This window comes from Lithobates pipiens, unplaced genomic scaffold (genome assembly GCF_037356315.1).
Source record: "Lithobates pipiens isolate NorthernLeopardFrog02 unplaced genomic scaffold, aLitPip1_a1.2 Scaffold_19, whole genome shotgun sequence".
Lineage (NCBI taxonomy): Eukaryota > Metazoa > Chordata > Amphibia > Anura > Ranidae > Lithobates > Lithobates pipiens.
The window spans coordinates 228037489-228057976 of record NW_027507764.1 but is presented as its reverse complement, the minus strand read 5'-3'; positions in this window follow the sequence as shown (position 1 = coordinate 228057976).

The following is a 20488-nucleotide window of genomic DNA, read 5'->3' as shown; positions in this document are numbered from 1 at the left end:
TAAGGAAAGCCTTAGTGCAGGGAAAGTTCCTGTTTGAGACAGGATAGTGCAGGGAGATCGCAGGTTCTCAGAATACATTCTGGTGCCCAGAGCAGCCTTAGAAGACCCCTGTACAGCACAGAAGAGCCACTATTTGGTCCTCCACACAGGTTTTGCTTGGAACAGTGCATTATTGTTAATGCTGATGAAATACCTTACCATTACTCTTTCATTACTGAGTAGTCTGCTGTTCCAATTCCACGACTCACTGAGTGTCTGACCGTTGCAACACTCTGCCATTATTGACTGTCCTATTGCATTCCCTAAACATCTTTCATGTGTTACTAAAACTCTAGGGCCTGCCATTGTTACGGTATTCTCAATAAATTCTGCTAACCATCTCTCTAAATACAATATTGCATATCATAATCTGGACTGTGTGTGCATTCTCTTCACTACCTCAACTGCTAGCTCCATCAACAAACTGCCCTCAGAAAAAAAAACTCCCTCTCAAGCAAAGATACCCTCACCCAACTGGCAAACCCCCCACCAGTTAAAATATCCCACTTTTCTCAAGAAATCCTCGAAAAAAAAAAAACAGTCCTCAGATACAGTATGGCACAAAGTCAAGGGAAAACCTACCAGTCATATGCACAAGTGCGCTCTACAGTCAATTTTCACCATGCAAAATGTAATTAAACTTTGTTTATTAACACCACTAAACATTAGATGTTAATAAATGTATAATGTCTCACTATAGGCATTCTAAAGAAATGGTTTCCTTCCTGGTTTGTGTATTGCTAATGTAGCAGATGGTTTGTTGCCACTAGTTACTAACATCCACCATATCACCTTTCTGCCAGACCTCCATATATCACCTCTGAGACTTTGAACAGCCTTTTGCTTTGTTTTGTTTTTGTTTATAGGGGGAATATAACTTGGTTGGGGAAAGGGGTATATGGGATGGCCATAGAACACATTATTTTGCCATCATATTTATAAATTAGATTGTTGTTTGAGCCAATAGAAATGATGCACATGTGTAACATCTACAGACTTCTCCCTGCATCACCATGCAGATATTGCTCCTCCTCTGCGTAACTCCTGCAGACTTTTGCTCCCAGGAACTCCTCATCAATGACTGTGTAAAGATGAGGACTTTCTCCCATGAGCGTGTAAGGGTGAAGCTCCCAAGAATCCTTTCCTCCTGCACAAACTTATACTGTAGCATATTAATTTCTTGTCACATCTTCTTTTATATGCAAAAGATACCACTCTGAATAGTCTCTAATGCTGACTCTGATTGGTTGCTGCTACTAGGCCAGAGGTCGGCAGTACCTCTCCCGGAGGCCTAGTAGTTTAATAGCATGTGCTAAATGGTGGACTACTGTTCCCAGCTAGCCCAGCTTGCAAATCCTGCACCTTTGGGTCACATCGATTTGACACTATTCCCTACAGTCTCTCTTCTGATCCAGGACTCCTCATCAGTGACCGTGTAATGATGAAGACTTCACTAATAACCGTGTAAAGGTGAAGTTCCCTCACAGACTTCCTGGCATGTCTTCACATCTAGCCCTCCACTTTGGTACACTCACCGACCTTCTTCTGCCCCGACTCCATGGTGAAGAACTTAACCAGACCGTACATTCTGACAGCTTCTCCTGCCCCTCTGCTCCAGGATTTCCTCGTCAATGACCATGTAATGATGAAGACTCTCCCGGGCCTCCTCCCGCAATCAACAGGATTGCTGCTGCTGTCTAGTACTCCATTCTCCGCTTCTCCCAACCAACACCTCCCAGTGGCCTGTTACCTCAGCTTATATGGGAGGCCTGCCCCCTACCAATTCCATTTCAGGATTGGTTAGGGCTCCTCACATGACCTGCCTGCCACTCCAGTTCTAGGCCCTGCCCTTCTTCCAGAACATTCTCACTGGAAGTAGGGGAGGCACCTCAGAACTAAAGTACATGTGATCTCACCCACTGCCCACTCCCTGCCCCCAGATCAAAACAAACAGGTCTAGCCTAAAGCATAAAAGAAAATGGGGAAACCTACCTAACAAAATAGAACAACCCAAACCACATCCCAAATAAGTCAAGGAAAAAGGAGGAAATGCCCTAGGGATTATAGAAGTAAGGGTTGGATATATAGTAACCAAGTAAAAAGGTAAAGAAAAGTAATGCATTCATTCAAAATACATAAAATACATGGTAATAAAACAATAAATAGTACAGTTCATACAGTAAATCTCCTGAAGTGTCATGAGAAAAACTCTCAGATTAAAGAGTACAATCCAACATAGCAATCAGAAAACCCAACATGTTTCGGAACATTGTTTATACAGTTGCTTCTTCAGGGGTTTTGAAGATATACTGTCCTTTCTAACATAAAGATAGATAAATGTAAATTAGTCATACAATGTATGAGATAAATGCATGAAAATGGGGACAGACACATAAAAAACATGGCAGATATTATATGGCAAATGCTGGGAAACTTACTGAGTTTTGAATGTGTTTGCATCCGATCTCCAGAAAGAGTATGGACAGAATGAGTCTAAAGAATCAGAACTATCATTTTTGTTCTTCATTCTTACCAAGGGGCTTGAAAAGAAATCATCATTATATTGGCATATTAAGACTTTTGAGGAGTACCTCAGGGAGGATTTGAATCCTCTGGACCTTCGGGTTCAGATCTTCCCATCTTTTGAGAAAATCTCAAACTATGTTCTAGCCACATGATGAGTTTACTGATTGAAGAATATAAAAAATGACTTATCGATATTGATAGAAATGTAGATAGATTATATTTACAGATCAATACATTGAACACCCATCCTACCTTTTTTGAACTTAATGAGAAGTTGAGGGTGCATATTGAGACCTTCAACAAAACCATTTTGGCAAAAAAGGAAACCTTTTTTTTACGAGACAAACAGGCCTTTCAGGAAGGGAGAGCCTATAAATGGCAGCAATATGCTAATGTTAGATCAAATCAATGCAATGATACCAATCGGATGTATCTGATACTTCATCAATTTCTTCACTATATCCCAGTCTTCGTTTAAACAGTTTAAATGCACAAGACAGCCAAAAAACATAGAGACGGAGACATTCCTGATGTGAGACCCAAATGTAATCAGGGTAATCGTACATGTAAAACCCCTATTAAGTGTGCCCCTTTTTCCTTACAATCAAAGGGTGAGTCTGTTGCCCATACACTTAACACTTTGTCCTCACAATCAAAGGACAAGTCTGTTGCCCATGCACGTAACACTGGGCCTGGTGGAAAAGAGGCCAGTTCACTGACCAGCATTAAAACTCCAAGCATATTTTTTCCAAAAAACTCAGGACCCCAACTCCCTCCACCCCCACTGATGTCCCATATCCGATCATCACATTACTGTACCAAAATTTAATGTTATCAACCTTTCTTCACATCCTCTTATGGCTGACGGGATTTCTGTACTGTCTAAAGGACTTTCCTTCTGCGCTAACCGTGAAGCCGACAAATTCGAAACAATAAAAGACATCCACTTGTTTACACTGAAGCTCCATTTACAGAGTATGTTTGATAAGGCTGGCTTAAATTCAACCACTTGCCAGTCTCTTAGTGAACGCCAAGCGCTTGCTAATCTAAATTCACTTTTAGAGGAAAGTGACACCATAGATTTAATCGACACTATCGATTTGGAATCACTGCTAGAACAACCTACTAACCCAACTACTTCTCAAATGGCTTCTTCCTGCCTAAAGAAGAAATTAGACTTATATCCATCTCTGAACTCCAATCATGGTATAGCAACCTTTCTAAGAGCTAACTACCCAAGTTATCAAGAGATTAAATGCAACAACAGGTCTATCTGACAATTTATCTACTAGTGAAAGGGCAACCTTAATCGCTTCCCGACCGCCTCACGCCGATATACGTCGGTAAAAGGGCACGTACAGACAAAATCACGTACCTGTACATGGCCCTTTAAGAGGTGACGCGCTCGCACCCGCGGGAAGCTCAATGAGCCCAGTCACGGGTCCCGCGGACTCGATCACCATGGGGATACCTGCGATCACCTCACGGAGAGGAAGAAAGGGGAGATGTCGACGTAAACAGCATCTCCCCATTCTGCCTAGCAACAAGTGACACTGATCTCTGCTCCCTGTGATTGGAGCAGAGATCAGTGATCTGTAAAACACAGCCACGCCCCCCACAGTTATCAACACGCCCATTGGACACACTTAACCCTACACTGCCATCTAGTGGTTAACCCCTTCACTGCCAGTGTCATTTACACAGGAATCAGTGCATTTGTATAGCACTGATTGCTGTATAAATGACAATGGTCCCAAAAATGTGTCAAAAATGTCTGATATGTCTGCCATAATGTCGCAGTCATGATAAAAATTGCTGATCACCGCCATTTAATTAAAATATATTAATAAAAGTGCCATAAAATGATCCCCTATTTTGTAAACGCTATAACTTTTGCACAAACCAATCAATAATCGCTTATTGCAATGTTTTTACCAAAAAAATGTAGTAGAATACAAATCGGCCTAAACTGAAAAAAAACATTTTTTATATATATTTTGGGGGGTTATTTATTATATTAAATAGTAAAAAAGAATGTGTTTTTTTTTTCAAAATTGTTGCTTTTTTTTGTTTATAGCACAAAAAATAAAAACTGCAGGGGTGATCAAATACGACCAAAAGAAAGCTCTAAGAGTGCGCATGCGCAAGAAACCCCGCTATGGTCGCTTGAAGCGGAGCTCCTCATCACTCCGTACCATCGGAGCACACAGCACCCAGCACACCCACTCTTCCCAGCCAACGGCATTCCTCCTAGGGGAGACACCCAAGCACCCCCCGTATGTCCGGAACGACCGCCAGACGGGACCTTGGGCTGCGATTAGTCCAGGCTCAGTGGGACGGGTGTACCAAGATGGCCGCCGTCACATCGCCCATACAGACACAAGCGGCCAGCGAGGAGAAGATCCCAGAACAGAGGCAAGTGATTCTGTCGCCACACTTACCTACTCACAAGTGACCCAGGGCACCCCACAACCCCCCCAGCTCCCTCTCCAGCATCCACGGAGTCTCTGCTGGGCCGCACCATGGAGGATTACTCCCTCTCCCCTATGGGGCCTGCTCCCCCCCACTTGCAAACTACTCCAGCCCCAGACTCTCTGGCCCAGGACCAGGCCTCACCTCAGCAGGACTTATTCCTTAAACTATCAGATCTATTGGAAAGGGGGCTAGCCAATACTGCTGACAAAATCACACGACCAAAAATTTGACTTTACCAATTTAGGGACCAGAATGGAGGCCATTGAACATAAATTGGACTTAACGAAGACCAATCAAAATACAGCACACATCCAAGTTCTCCACGACCAACTTGACAGGTCCAGGAGATACAACTTTAAAATTTGTGGCCTGCCAGAATCTGTCACTGAAATCTCCCCGGCAGTTCAGTGGCTTATCAAGGACCTTTTACCCAACATACCCCCCACCGCTTGGAGCTGAACAGAGCTCACAGGGCCTTAGGGCCCCCCAGTAAAGATGGATCTCCAAGGGGCATTATTGTCAAACCACATTTTTATACTGTAAAGGAGGAAGTCATGCGACAATCACGCACCAAGCCTAAAGTGATATGCCTTGGCCACCAGGTACAAATCTTTGCAGACATCTCCCCCACAACCATCCAAAAATGGAGATCTCTAAAACCTCTCCTTACGGTCCTCTCTAAACAAGACATCAAGTACCATTGGGCCTTCCCATTTGCTGTGAAATTTTCACTACAAGGAAAGCCTCACTCCTTCTCCACCTACCAGAGGGTGAAAAGCTTCTCCTGCGCCTCAAATTGATATCCCAGGAAGCACTCATAGACTATGTTAATGCCCCAACAAGCTCCTCCAAATGCCCAACCTCTACAAGCCCTGTCTCCCCCCTTTGGGACACAGGAAGGTTTAAAAAATCCAAGGACGGCAGACCACCCTAAGATGAAGGTCACATTCAAGCTATACTTTGCCCCTACCTGGGCACCCACCTCGCCAGAAAGGTGGTCCACCCTGTTGAAGGAACTTAACGCCCCTTACCCCCGTTGCCATTCATATTGGCCATCTTGTGTTTACCCTCAAGTTTTTGTCCCTCAATATGACATCGACACAACCAAGTATGTGGCATGGAGCCACCCACGCTGCTGATCTAGGGCAACTAAAGACGCTCTCAGCCCATGCACTGTGTCTCTCCTATCAAAAGATGCACTATGGGAAGCAACGAACCACACTACCCCCGCTCAACCTCGAGAGACCCCACACGAGTATTTTTTTTCTTTGGGGTTTTTTTTTTCGTTCTCTGGTTCGGATGCTGAAACCCGGTCCCCACCCGGGCTTTCTGACTAGCAAGAACACCGGAATGGCACCCTCCCTCCCCTCCCACGTAGAAGGCCGTCTCCCTCAAATCTAGTCTGGAGTGGCGATTTTCCTTGAGATGAGACACCAGATATTTCTGTTACGGTCTTATCTGGATTGTCGATGTTGTCTGAAATTTTGTTCCAACCCTTTTTGGAAGTTTGACTTAACCCATGTTTTAACATGCTGTGTTTCATCGCCTATTTAGTTCCAATGTGTAAGATGGGCCCGGGGTGACAACCGTCGCCTCCTCCTATCCCTCAGAACCCAGTTTCGGATTCTGAGAAATGGGACGTCAGCCCCCCTTTAGGGGCAGTGGACGGAAATTGACAGGAGTCTGGCTGACTAAGTCAAAGTCAGACCCGTTTGGTCTTCATAGAAGACTTTTGGTTTTATTTTGTTTCCTGTTTCCCCTCTCCCTCTTTCTTTCTCTAACTCTCTCTCTTTCTCAAGCCACTCAGCGGGACGGACAGTTCAATAGCACCCAGTCACAGAATGGACTTCACCCCACTCTGAACTCCAGCACCCAAAAGGGGACATTGGCTCAAGGTAAGGGACGACGAACTAGACAGCATTCCACCCCTATGGCTAAACCACCCCTAACAGGGACTGAGCTTAGAATTGTCTCTGATTATGTCCAAGGACTAAACTCTCCCAACAAAAGGAGAAAGGCATTCAAAAACTACCACTCCCTTAAACTAGATACCATTATGCTACAGGAGACACTCTTTCTGGCCCGGTACAGCCCCAAATTCCTCCACGCACACTATCCAACCTTCTACTTAGCCAATGAAGCCAAAAAGACCAAGAAGGTTGTAATATTAATCCCTAAGCACTGTCAATTCTCCCTTATCTCTGAATACAGATAATACATATTTTAGGGCCCAGTGGAAGGCAAATTATACTCCCTCTTATCCTACTACACACCCAATAAGGGTCAATACAAATTTTTTCAACACCTCTTCTGAACCGTAAACCCCCTACTGGAGGGCTCAGTCATCTTTGGAGGTAATTCAAACCTAGCTTTTGACCAAGGGTTGGACAAATCAAGACCCACAGCGACTCAACTAACATGACCCACCAAGACCAGTCTGAGCATAGAGAGACTTATTAATTTTCAAGGCCTAACTGATATCTGGAGGGACTTGAATCCCTCAAAATGAGACTAAATCCATTACTCTTACTCCCACCAGTTTTACGCCAGAATTAACTACATATTGGTAGCCCCTTCTATCATCCCCTTAGCACAAAAAGCTTCTATTATTGATATAGTGTGGTCTGACCAGTCGCTGGTTCTACTCTGCGTGCAGAACTCCCTTACCAGAACTCCCCCTATCACACTGGCGCCTTAATGAATCACTTCTTAGTAACCCCACTAAAACCAAAGAAATAGAGCCCTCAAAGAATATTTTAGACTTAATGACCAGGATGACACCTCCCCCGAAATGCTCTGGGCAGCTCACAAAGCCACCATCAGAGGCACTTTAATCAAGATGGCAACCCAAATCAAGAAAGAAAGCCAAATAGACATACTCAACCTTGAAAAGACTTTCACAACCCTGAAAGCGAATCATAAGAAAAACCCTTCTTAGCCCTTGTACACACGGTCAGAGATTCCGTCGGAATGTTTCCTATCGGACCATTTTGTCGAATATTCCGACTGTGTGTAGATGGTCTGCATCTGACTGTTTCTGTCGGAATATCCAACGGACCAATTTTTTCAACTTGCCGGTAAAATTTTCCGACAAAATGCTCCTATCAGACATACTCCGATCATGTATAGCCTACTCCGACGGACAAAGTGCCATGCATGCTCAGATCAAATTCCTAGACCAAAGCTATTGGCTACTAGCCTGAACGTAGTCCCGTCGTAACGAAATAACGTCATCACGTTATGTACAATCGGATTTTCCGACAACTTAGTCCGACCGTGTGTATGCAACATCACTTCCGGACCTCTTCCGGAATTAATCCGTCGGAATTACTCCGACGGATTTGGTTGTCGGAATCTCCGACCGTGTGTACAAGGGCTAAGACCCTTCTTGACAAGATAGACATAATCAGACTAGAGTGCAATCTAGCCTTAACCGCCAAAGCGGAAAAACATATTCGCTGGAGTGGAGCCAAATTGGCTCCATGCTAGCTGCTAGGCTTTCACCCAAATCTCGCACTTACACCCTACCCAGAATTAAGAGGCCAGGACACCCTCCCACTTCCAATCCTGAAAAAATATTAGCAACCTTTCACGACTTCTACTCTAACCTCTACACCTCCTCTCCTCGGACACTGGTCCTTTTATCACTGACTTCCTATGGGACTTGCCCCTGCTGACCCTCTCCACAGAACACAAAAAACATAATGGAAGACACTATTTCAGTTGAAGAGATTAAAGACATCATCGAAAATCTCAAAAAAGGCTCTGCCTCAGGTCCAGACGGCCTGTCAGTACCGTACTATAAAGCCTTTGTGGATATCTTGGCCCCTTACATGGCAAAATTCTTCAACACAAAAACCTCAGGCACCCCCCTGGACTCCCAACTCAACACTGCTTACATTACAGTGATCCCCAAACTGAACAAAAACCCAGAGGAAGTTGAAACTACAGGCCCATATCCCTAATAAATAATGATCCAAAGATCTTGACCAAAATTTTAGCCAACCGCCTCTCCTCCTTCATAAGCAGATACATCCATAAGGATCAAGTGTGGTTCATCCCCGGCAGGCAGGGTCCCGACCAAACTAGAAGAGCCATTGACATTATTTCTGTTCTACAATCTAACTGGAACAATGGCCCTAAACAGGAGGGGATGCTTTTGTCCTTAGACCTACACAAAGCTTTCGACTCAGTCGACTGGGCATACATCTTTACTATCATGGAGCGCTGGGGTTTCGACCAACACTTTATGGGACTGCTTCACTCCCTTTACTCTACCCTGAAGGCTTTGATTCGTCTACAGGGTCAATATTCGCAACCCTTCAACATCGTGAAAGGCACTAGTGTTGTCCCCTTGCCCTGCTAATATTCACTATCGCCATCGAAACTCTAGCAATTGCAATACGCTCTAACCGCAATATTCAAGGCGTTTCCTGCAGACCTCAATCACATAGATGCTGCCTATTCACCAACGATATGCTAATATTCATCACATCCCCAATCACGTCCATCCCCAATCTATGAAAACTACTCTCTGACTTCTCAGCGATCTCGGGTCTTAAGGTTAACTATGCCAAATCCCACGCCCTCAACATATTCCTGAAACCAGAATTAGTAACATCACTATAAAGCACCTTTGCTTTTAAATGGAGCCACTCTTCCATAGAATACCTGGGGATCACCCTCACAGCAAAAATTTAACAATTATACACTACTTACTTTATTCCTGCATACGGGAAGCTTGAGTCCAACATAAAAAATTGGGCCAAGGGGGGACTTTCCTGGCTAGGGAGAATACACGCCATAAAGATGACTCTCCTCCCAGGCTGCTGTACCTCTTCAGAGCCTTACCCATTAATATAAGAAATGACCATCTGAAATCTTTCCAAAAAAAGTAAGCAAATTTATTTGGGGTGGATCAGGCCACAGACTGCCACAAAATACTCTATACAGACTCAGGACTAGGGGGGGTCTGGGCCTACCTAGACTGCTTTGGTATTACCAAGCTGCCAGAATCTCTCAACTTTCAAACGTGCAATCCAAAACAGAAAAGCCAGACTGGATTCAGATAGAAAGACAGGCGGCTCCCCTGTATACTCTTGATTGCCTCTTAGCCCCTGTACACACGGTCGGAGATTTTGACAACCAAATCCGTCGGATTTTGTCCGTCGGATTTTGTCCGTCGGATCTTGTCCGAAACTGTTGCATACACACGGTCGGACTAAGTTGTCAAAAAATCCGATCATGCAGAACGTGATGACGTAATTTCGTTACGATGGGACTATGTTCAGGCTAGTAGCCAAAAGCTTTGATGTAGGAATTTGATCTGAGCATGCGTGGCACTTGGTACGATCAAAATGCTCTACACATGATCGGAGTATGTCCGATCTAACCAGTTGGTCGGGAAATAATTCCAACATGTTGGAAAATTGGGTCCGACGGATATTCCAACGGAATCATTCCGATGCATACCACACACAGTCGGATTATCCGAGGACACGGTCCGATAGGACACATTCCAACGGATTCTCCGACCATGTGTACAAGGGCTTAGGGGTCTCACCCAGAGAAAGACCCCCAATTCTCTCTCCCATTCTCTCCCAATCTCTACTCTATCTCTTTGGGACAAGATGAGAATGAATCCCTCCTTGATTTCCGAATGCCAACCCCTTTCGCATATCTTTAATACCCAAACTGCACCCCAGGCCAAGACATTAAAGCGCTTAAATGGTGGTTGGATAAGGGGCTGTATCAAATTTTTTACTGCCTCGGGACCAGTCATCATGAAATTCTGCAGGCAACAGCTAGAAATCCCATCCTCTGAACATTTCAGATTCCAGCAAATACAACACTTCCTTCAGAAAATCTGGAAATCTAAACCGGCCCGTCCTAGTTTCACTCCTTATGAAAGTTGGTGCGGACAGTCCACGGAACAGAGGGGTGGAATCTCCATTGCCTACCAGTCGCTGGCCCAAATGCCCGCCACAGCCCCGTATATGACGTCTTTGGAGGATGACTTGCAAATAAACTGGACCTTGGAGCAATGGCAGACATCCTTTTCTAGAGCATTTAAAGGGATACAAAATACTGTATATCCCTGATTGAATCCAATTTAAAAGTGATGACCAGATGGTATCTCACTCCGGCCAAGTTAGCCTACATGTACCCTATAGCCAACCCTCAATGCTTCAGAGGGTGCCAACTTACAGGCACTATGGCTCACACATGGTGCGAATGCCCAAGAATAAGGTCATACTGGAGTAGGGTGTTTGCCTTGATCCAAAGGGTTACAAATCACCAGATTACAAAAGCCCCAGCAGTTGCTCTTCTGAACGCTATTCTTCCCAAGATGTCTAAAGCCACACGCAAACTAATATTACATTTTACTAGGTGCGAAGTTGACAATAGCTAAGGCCTGGAAACAACCAAAGGTTTCCTTACCTGCCACCAAAAATCTCATGGATTATGTCCCAAGAAAAACTCACAAGTAGTGATGGACGAACGTTTCGCCCGGCGGTCGTTTCGCGGCGAATTTCCGACTTTCGCCGTCCGCGGGTTCGAACGCCTTTTTCCGTCGTTCGCCCCGGCGGACTTACGTGTTTAATGTATACAAGAACTTTAACCTTTCGTGACACGTTTATCATGTGTTACAGGACAACCAATTGAGACATGACAGCTCATGGACACTTGGACATTCCCCCTAACCTATAAATACACCCGATCCGGTGGCCATTTTACATTCTTTCTTCTGTCACTGTAGGGAAAGGATCCTGTGTGGAGTAGGGACAGAGAAAACGCTAGCTATTTGGTACACAAAAGTTCTTTTCAGGACTGGTATAGGTGTTAGGTCAGCAGCCTGAGTTTCTTTTGTCAGTTTAGATAAAGGGACAGAGCGCTGTATGCTGCTATTTTAGGGACAGCTCAGCCAGATTAGTCTTTCTTCATCATCATCATCATCATCATCATTAGCTGTTACTATCAGGTCCACAAAAGAGCTATTCCAGCTAATCGTTCCAGCCTACTCTTTTTTGCCAATTTGTATAGGGACAGGCAGGAAGCAGTGTGTCAGGCAGTGAGGATAATTTTAAAGACTTGCTGTTACTATTAGTTCCACAAAGGTTCTTTTCAGGACTGGTATCAGTGGTACGGTAATAGGCTTGTACACGTATAATATTCTTTCTTCCAAATATAGAAAGAATATTATACTTGACTGCTGCCCTTCTGCTGCAGTCTGCTAATCATTCACAACTCACTTGTTCCACAAAGCTCTTTATCAGGACTGGTAACTTGGTCTGTCTAGGGTGCTACGGTACATAGGCTTGGGTGCGGTACAGTCTGCTGTTCTGTAAGGACCGCTATCGGTCCACAATACATAGGGTTGCCGTGCACTACTGCTGACCGCTGCCCTATACTGCAGCAGTCCTTCAGCGGTATAGGGACTGACGCACAGTCTGCTAAACACTAATACACAACCTGCTTGGTCCACAAAAGTTCTTATAAGGACTGGTAACTTGGTATAGGGTGCTACGGTACATAGGCCTGAGTGCGTTACAGTCTGCTGTTCTGTAAGGACCGCTATCGGTCCACAATACATAGGGTTGACGTGCACTACTGCTGACCGCTGCCCTATACTGCAGCAGTCCTTCAGCGGTATAGGGACTGACGCACAGTCTGCTAAACACTAACACACAACCTGCTTGGTCCACAAAAGTTTTTATAAGGACTGGTAACTTGGTATAGGGTGCTACGGTACATAGGCCTGAGTGCAGTACAGTCTGCTGTTCTGTAAGGACTGCTATCGGTCCACAATACATAGGGTTGCCGTGCACTACTGCTGACCGCTGCCCTATACTGCAGCAGTCCTTCAGCGGTATAGGGACTGACGCACAGTCTGCTAAACACTAATACACAACCTGCTTGGTCCACAAAAGTTCTTATAAGGACTGGTAACTTGGTATAGGGTGCTACGGTACATAGGCCTGAGTGCAGTACAGTCTGCTGTTCTGTAAGGACCGCTATCGGTCCACAATACATAGGGTTGCCGTGCACTACTGCTGACCGCTGCCCTATACTGCAGCAGTCCTTCATTGGTATAGGGACTGACGTACAGTCTGCTAATCACTAACACACAACCTGCTTGGTCCACAAAAGTTCTTATAAGGACTGGTAACTTGGTATAGGGTGCTACGGTACATAGGCCTGAGTGCGTTACAGTCTGCTGTTCTGTAAGGACCGCTATCGGTCCACAATACATAGGGTTGCCGTGCACTACTGCTGACCGCTGCCCTATACTGCAGCAGTCCTTCAGCGGTATAGGGACTGACGCACAGTCTGCTAAACACTAACACACAACCTGCTTGGTCCACAAAAGTTTTTATAAGGACTGGTAACTTGGTATAGGGTGCTACGGTACATAGGCCTGAGTGCAGTACAGTCTGCTGTTCTGTAAGGACCGCTATCGGTCCACAATACATAGGGTTGACGTGCACTACTGCTGACCGCTGCCCTATACTGCAGCAGTCCTTCAGCGGTATAGGGACTAAGAGTTTTGTCACAGGGTGATTTAAAAAATGACAGGCAGAGGAAGAGGCAGGCCCTTCCGCAGGGGTGGTAGGGGTAGGGCAGGAGCAACAGCCTTGAGCCAAAGTGGGAAGTTGCAGAAGGTGCGTTCAATTACTTTAAAGGACGCACCAGACTTGGTTGAGTGGCTCACTCAGCCTTATTCTTCTGCACCCTCCTCATCCTCTCGATCTGCACCCTCTTCTTCACTCTCTGCTATGTGCACCCCCAAAGACACTACCACCAACAACACCACCACCACCACATACCTTCCGCTTGAGTGCAAATGGGGGCCTTCATGCTCCAGTGTTTTAATAGGGACCCCCGTATAAAAAGCATGAGGGTCAAGGACCAGTACTGGGTGGCAACGTACTTAGATCCCCGGTACAAACACAAAATGGCGGAAATGTTACCGCCGTCGCAGAGGGCTGTCAGAATGCAGCACTTCCAGGCCTTGCTTCGAGAAATGCTGCATTCTGCTTTTGCGTGCGCTGGCAGAGGAGCAATTCCCACTCCCAGAGAAGGATTTGCGGGTACCAATCCAACAGCGCCTGCAAGAAGAGGCCGGTTTGAAGATGTGTTGGTGACTTCGGATATGAGGTCATTCTTTCAGCCGACCCATCGACAGGTGTCATCCGGATCCAGCATCAGGGAACGCCTAGACCGTCAGGTGTCCGACTACATTGGGTTAACGGCCGATGTGGACGCTCTGAGGAGTGATGAACCCCTAGACTACTGGGTGGGCAGGCTTGACCTCTGGCCAGAGCTTGCCCAATTTGCAATCGAACTGTTGGCTTGCCCCTCATCCAGTGTCCTGTCCGAAAGGACGTTCAGCGCAGCAGGGGGGATTGTGACCGATAAGCGTACTCGCCTAGCTCACGACAGTGTTAACTACCTCACATTTCTAAAAATGAATGAGGCATGGATCTCGGAGGAATTCAACACATGTGATCAGTAGACCATGTATATGTCTATAAACAATTTTTGGAATCAAGCACACAGACCTTCTTAATTCATTTGGCTCACTTCCCTGACCCAAAAAAGCACACCGTACTATATGCCCCTACCCTCCTCTTTGAAGAGGTTGAGCGGTGTCATATTTCTACTGGGGCTGCTTATTATGAGGGGTTCCCACCATCCCTGTGCTGTGCTGACTTCCTCCTGGGTGTTCTTATTATGAGGGGCTCCCACCATCCCTGTGCTGTGCTGACTTCCTCCTGGGGGTTCTTATTATGAGGGGATCACACCATCCCTGTGCTGTGCTGACTTCCTCCTGGGGCTGCTTACGGTGCTGCTGTCAGCGCTGTATGTCACGGAGCTGCTGTCAGCGCTGTATGTCACGGAGCTGCTGTCAGCGCTGTATGTCACGGAGCTGCTGTCAGCGCTGTATGTCACGGAGCTGCTGTCAGCGCTGTATGTCACGGAGCTGCTGTCAGCGCTGTATGTCACGGAGCTGCTGTCAGCGCTGTATGTCACGGAGCTGCTGTCAGCGCTGTATGTCACGGAGCTGCTGTCAGCGCTGTATGTCACGGTGCTGCTGTCAGCGCTGTATGTCACGGAGCTGCTGTCAGCGCTGTATGTCACGGAGCTGCTGTCAGCGCTGTATGTCACGGAGCTGCTGTCAGCGCTGTATGTCACGGAGCTGCTGTCAGCGCTGTATGTCACGGAGCTGCTGTCAGCGCTGTATGTCACGGAGCTGCTGTCAGCGCTGTATGTCACGGTGCTGCTGTCAGCGCTGTATGTCACGGAGCTGCTGTCAGCGCTGTATGTCACGGAGCTGCTGTCAGTGCTGTATGTCACGGAGCTGCTGTCAGCGCTGTATGTCACGGAGCTGCTGTCAGCGCTGTATGTCACGGAGCTGCTGTCAGCGCTGTATGTCACGGTGCTGCTGTCAGCGCTGTATGTCACGGAGCTGCTGTCAGCGCTGTATGTCACGGAGCTGCTGTCAGCGCTGTATGTCACGGAGCTGCTGTCAGCGCTGTATGTCACGGAGCTGCTGTCAGCGCTGTATGTCACGGAGCTGCTGTCAGCGCTGTATGTCACGGAGATGCTGTCAGCGCTGTATGTCACGGAGCTGCTGTCAGCGCTGTATGTCACGGAGCTGCTGTCAGCGCTGTATGTCACGGAGCTGCTGTCAGCGCTGTATGTCACGGAGCTGCTGTCAGCGCTGTATGTCACGGTGCTGCTGTCAGCGCTGTATGTCACGGAGCTGCTGTCAGCGCTGTATGTCACGGAGCTGCTGTCAGTGCTGTATGTCACGGAGCTGCTGTCAGCGCTGTATGTCACGGAGCTGCTGTCAGCGCTGTATGTCACGGAGCTGCTGTCAGCGCTGTATGTCACGGTGCTGCTGTCAGCGCTGTATGTCACGGAGCTGCTGTCAGCGCTGTATGTCACGGAGCTGCTGTCAGCGCTGTATGTCACGGAGCTGCTGTCAGCGCTGTATGTCACGGAGCTGCTGTCAGCGCTGTATGTCACGGTGCTGCTGTCAGCGCTGTATGTCACGGAGCTGCTGTCAGCGCTGTATGTCACGGAGCTGCTGTCAGTGCTGTATGTCACGGAGCTGCTGTCAGCGCTGTATGTCACGGAGCTGCTGTCAGCGCTGTATGTCACGGAGCTGCTGTCAGCGCTGTATGTCACGGTGCTGCTGTCAGCGCTGTATGTCACGGAGCTGCTGTCAGCGCTGTATGTCACGGAGCTGCTGTCAGCGCTGTATGTCACGGAGCTGCTGTCAGCGCTGTATGTCACGGAGCTGCTGTCAGCGCTGTATGTCACGGTGCTGATGTCAGTGCTCTGTATTACGGTGCTGCTGTCAGTGCTCTGTATCTCCTGCACCCTCTTGTTTGCCTACCCTGGTCCCTGACCTTCCCTCTCCTCCATTGCCTTCATTAGCTCCATAGTCCTGAATTGTCAGAACAATTTCCCAAATAAAAAAAAAATGCTTGTAGTTATCGATCCCAAATTCACCTCATACATGTATTATGCTATTGTCCAGGTGGTGGGACTACGTGCTACCCCCTAATAATTACCCCGTGGCCGCAAATTCGACCTAAAGGTTTGCGAAATTCGCCTCCCATTGAAGTCAATGGAGCCCGCGGCGAACGGTCGTTTTCGCGAACGTTTGTGTCCGTTCGCGTTTCGCGTTCGCGAAACGTCCCGTCGGAAGTTCGTCCATCACTACTCACAAGCATCCTCTTAGACAAAACCAAGGAGTTTGAAGCAACCTGGGAACCCTGTGCCAAATATATGGGCATATCTCTTATAGCTGGGATACAAGTCTAACAAACTAGTACCACCACTCCTGTTCTGCTGTTTGGCTTCTTTCTTCTTTTCCCTGCTGCACCCCCCCTTTTATTCTCTTTCTTCTCCTGCTTTCTGCTACTCCTCTCCTCCCTCACCATACACTTGACATCTTCTCCTCACATTGAGGGCTCCTTTGGTACAACCGCCTCAGAGAAGACTCTATAACAACCCCCCCTCTAGAAGAGATTATAGGCCTCAGATCCAAAATGTAATACCCGGCAGCCTTGGCAGCCTTGGCGTCGGAAACCTCTAACCAGGTCCTTCTGGGGAGGGATTTGGGAGATATTCCCTGGACACAGCATGATTCCCCACATAGGTGCCCGGAGTATCCTCTTATTCCCCTCAGTGGGTCCTCCAAAAACAGGAGCACCACAAGGTTTTTCATAGCTGGTCCATTCAGGGGCTCTAACCTATAACCCTATATACCTCCTAAACACACTCCGCACTTGTCAAAAGCTGTATCGTAAAAATAAGTGTATGCATTGTAATCTCAATTCGGTTTTCCATTGTTTGTATTTCATTGAAAATGAAATATTTTGAAAGTAAAAGAAAGCTCTATTTGTGGGAAAAAAAGGACGTCAATTTTGTTTGGGTACAATTTTGCATGACCGCTCAATTGTCAGTTAAAACGACGCAGTGCCGAATCGCAAAAATTGCTCTGGTCAGGAAAGGGGTAAATTCTTCCGGGGCTGAAGGGATTAAAGGAACTATCCAATAATCCGAACCTTACTGTTAAATCTTCAGATGAGGGCAGAAATATCGTCTTGATGGATAATGCCAGTTATGTGTTGATGTGTATGAAAATACTCATCAACACTGATTGATATAGACCCATCAAGCACGAGTTAATTAACAAGTTTAATGAGGAATTTTACATCCTTGTCGACAGGGCACTTAACAACATAATTTCTCATCAGCTGTGGAAGTTTATCCGTATTTCTTTTCCAATAATACCCACATTTTATTCCCTCCTGAAGATTTACAAGAACATTGTGGATCATCCATGTAGCCCTATCGTGTCGGGCATTGGGTCCATCACAGAAAATCTTTTGAAATTGATAGATGAATACTTTAGACCATTTGTGTCCTCTTTACCATCGTATGTGAGAGATACGATTCATCTCTTGCAAATTATTGACGGTATTCAATTTACAGATCAGATTACATTAGTATCCATTATATAGTTCAATACCGCACAATAGAGGATTAAGCTGTATTAAAAAAATTTTGTCACAAGCTACTCATTTAGATCAACCATTTAACGAGTTTATTTTATTGGCCCTGAACTTTATACTTGAGCATAATGTCTTTAGATTCAATGGCCAGTATTTCCTCCAGGTGCAGGGCGTAGCCATGGGCACTTGTTGTGCCCCTGGCTATGCCAATCTGTACCTGGGGGAATAGCAGAGTACTCTTTTCAGGGACGAGGGTCTCTCTATGTGCCTGCGCCACATCACCATGTGGCACATTTACATAGATGACATCTTCGTCCTTTGGAATGGCCCAATCGATCTGTTGCATACTTTGAATTGTAATGAATTTAATTTAGAATTTACCATGTCTTATGATCTTGCATCCATAACTTTCCTGGATGTTGAAATCTTTAAGAGCCCTACCAACACCCTGTCCTGTAAATTCTATAGAAAACCAATGTCAGGGAATACCATATTACATTCTAATAGCTTTCGCCCAAGACCTTTGGTGAATTCAATCCCCTTCAGTCAATTCTTGAGAATCAAGCGTAACTGCTCTAACAATGAGGATTTTGTATGGGAAGCTGGGGCTCTTAGAAATCACCTTTTGGAAAGAAGATATAACCAAAGATGTCTAAAAAAGGCCTTCAATAAAGCAAACAATAAAAATAGACAGGACTTATTATGCCCACAGAAAAAATCTATACCTGACACAAATGCCTATACTAGAATTGTTACTACCTTTTCGAATGAACATACACAAGGGAAAAAAAAGTAAATATTGGCATGTTTTGACCAGTGATCCCCTAATAGGCCCTTTTGTCCCTCCAGTCCCCCTTGTTACCTTCAGAAGCAATACATCAGTAGGAGACCTTTTGGTAAAAAGTGAATTCAGGGGCCTTACTTGGGGTGACCCTTATAATACCTTTGCCACATTTCCTTGTGGGGCTTGTGGTTGCTGTTGGTATATCAATACTGACATAAACCCCCGCCTTCCCAGTGGTCGAATTTTTATTTCCAAACATTATGGCAATTGCCAAACCACATTTGTAGTCTACTTACTACAATGTGAGTGTGGCTGCTTTTATATTGGCAAAACTATTCAAAAATTATGGAAGAGATTGTATCGGCACCTAGCGGCCATGAAAAGTGGCAACCCTGACTTTCCCTTAGGTCGCCATGTAGCAGCTGTCCACAATAACTGCTTTCCCAAAACTTCGGTTTTGGTATTGGATAGGCTCCACCAAACTCCCAGAGGATGAGATCTGAACAAGATCCTCCTCCAACGCGAAATAAAGTGGATTTCTTACCTTAATGTGACCTTACCTCCGGGGTTAAATTAAATATTGAGTTTTAAACCCTTTCTTCAAGGGTTCACTTTAGTTGGATATGAAAGGGACCTTTAACATACAAAATTTTGAGCTTTTGATTCTATCTTTTCCACCAAGTATCTAATTATCCCTTTGTCTCTTGATTTCTATATATTTGGCCTCTTGTATAGTTTTCTATATCCATATCCAGTAATATGCTCAAGTGACTCTATTTGAATGTAATATGTTTTATTCTTTTTTTCTTATCTTTCAGGTATACTCCACTCTTCGGTGCCCATTTTGCCACCTACATATTTATTTGGTACCATACATATTGGATTAGCTGGTACCATACCACCCATATCTGTCTCATTGCAATCTACACTCCTGTGTTCTGGCTTGTTTGCAGCTTGATTTTCAGTATCCCCCAGCACAGGAAGCCCTCGTGACACTTCCTGTGTCTCTGGGCTTCCTACAGCCTTTTCCTCCCTATGCTAGCCGCTGACTGTGCATGTGTGGTTCAGTTGGTCAATCTGTGGAGGTTTTCTGGCCGTTTTCCCCGTGTCAGCGGCACTCTGACGTCTGACGTCATCACATCTGCTGACGCAGTGATGCCGGACGCCGCCTCGCCACGGGAACGGCAAATTAGTTGCAACTCACTCCTCTGCTGACACTTCTGTCAGCTAGATCATGGAGCGGCCCACCTTTTGGACCACTCCCCTGTTTACTTGACCAATAATTTGAGATACTCGCACTTTATGGGTGTTGCTTTTACACTTCAGTTCCATTTAAACTTGCTAACAGCATCATTTGTTTGGTGCACGCCAAGTCTCCACACTTAGGAGCAGCGATATCTCTCTTGTGGTCTGATCCCTGGTGAGTTATTATTACTCTGTTACTTGCATATATATATTTGCATGTGTATATACTACAACCGTTCAGCAGAATACAATTTTTGCATCGAGTGGGTTTATCCTGGCAATTTTGCTTTGCTATCTACGCTCATAGCTGGCCGATTAAGATATATATATGTTTATAAATTCTACACTGGCTTGATTTGACACATACATACATATATATATATAT